The following is a 1,705-nucleotide window of genomic DNA, read 5'->3' on the forward strand; positions in this document are numbered from 1 at the left end:
AGGTTTGCACTGATACCGCTGTCTTACTAAAGCAGAGCCATATCCAGGTCAGCAGATATGGTTCACGGTCACTACAAGTGACATCGATCGAACATAGACAGAAACTCACTGCTTTTAAAGAGCGAGGAATTATTAGCTCTCTTTCCAATTAAGTCTTAGAGTTTACCATTCTGCATTAACGCTAGATTTAAACAGAAAAGTAGAAAAGCTACTGTGGACTCCTTGAACCTATAAGGAAAAGGCAGGTTTTCCGTAGACCGGAAAAAAGAAAGATCATCCAATCGGCGTCCGTTTCTCAATGGCCAATCAAACTTTTTCTTACTTTGCGGCGCTGGGAAAAAAAGATCCGGAGGTCTGTCTCCCCGGTTTTGCTGCTACTGTCACCTGGAGGGCAGTGCACCCTGAGGCTGCATTTCTTCCCTGAGTGTTAAGGGACAAGCAATTCAGCCCTTTTCTGTGCTGGTTGGATTTGCTTGTATTTGTTCCAAGTCACTGCTCATGTAATGCACTCCCTTAACCAGGAAATTAAAGCATTCTCCCGGAATAATCTCAGGAAGCAATGCACCAGGGTGACAACGCTAACCGGAAAGAAAATTATAGAGACATGGAAAGATGCCAGAATTCATGTTGTGGAAGAAGTAGAGCCGAGCAGTGGGGGTGCTTGTGGTTATGTGCAGGATCTTAGTTTGGACCTGCAAGTTGGCGTCATTAAGCCATGGTTGCTTCTGGGTGAGTATATCGATTGGTCGTTGAGTCCTTTTAATCATAATACTTCTCATTATTTCCCTTAATATGTAATAGTTTTTACTATCAGCTATCCTGCCAAAAAATCGAAATGTTTCCTTTTTTGGATATGGAACTTCATTAGCTAGCCAGAGATGTTCCTTCCCCCACGATGTAAGAAGCACAGGTTCTGGTAGCACATGGCACCTGGTATTTGCATTTTAGAAAAGATTTCGTCCTGTTTCTGTATCTTCTCCGGAGGACAACATATTGATGTTGTGTGTTCTTGGATTATAAAAGGATATAGCTGTTTTTTAAATCATCTAATTAAAAAGAATGTTTTTATTAGTCAAAACTACAAGTGACGAGTGTTAGTTATAGAAAGGTTAATACTTGAAATAGGTGCTTGTTTGCCTGCTCTGCTCTTACAAACCATATGAAATGCATGCCTCCTGTGGCTACATCTGTCTATGGTGGGTGTTTATAGAATGTTAAGGAAAAGCTGGGCTTTTAATTTATAGCTATGAGTCTGATGGTTTTATGACATTTTGTATTATGGAAAATATTGATTTTCTATACAAAGCATAGTCTACAAATAGCAAACAGTTATAAAAGTACAATTTGTTAGTTTGGCAAGAATATGGTATGGTATACTTAAAAAAATCAACAATGTTTTCAAGTAGGTTTAAATTATTTTTTATTTATGAATAAATAAAAGATTAATGATTTGTCAATATGCAGCCAAGTCATTCTTGAATAAAAAGAACACTGAACTGGAAGTCAGAAATAGCTTGGTAATATGCCAAGTACACACACATCCCATTCCTTTTAAAAACTCTGTGAAGGAGGGATTATCGGTTCCATTTTACAGATAGGAACTGGATTTAAAATCGGTTAAGTAAATTGCACAAGGTAACATACCTAGTGAATAACAGCTGGGCATCAAGCTCAAGTCTGATTGACTCTTGCTGTTCATCTATAA

The 1,705-nt window shown here is 38.3% G+C and overlaps 1 pseudogene across 1 annotated transcript; it reads left to right on the forward strand.

The window, feature by feature from the left end:
• The first annotated feature begins 319 nt into the window (after positions 1-319).
• On the forward strand, positions 320-995 carry LOC111735116 (annotated as a pseudogene). Its single transcript, XR_002778687.1, has one exon. The product of XR_002778687.1 is annotated as a dual specificity protein phosphatase 19 pseudogene (transcript).
• The last annotated feature ends 710 nt before the right edge of the window (positions 996-1,705 follow it).

Source organism: Pteropus vampyrus, unplaced genomic scaffold (assembly GCF_000151845.1).
Source record: "Pteropus vampyrus isolate Shadow unplaced genomic scaffold, Pvam_2.0 Scaffold15464, whole genome shotgun sequence".
Classification (NCBI taxonomy): Eukaryota; Metazoa; Chordata; class Mammalia; order Chiroptera; family Pteropodidae; genus Pteropus; species Pteropus vampyrus.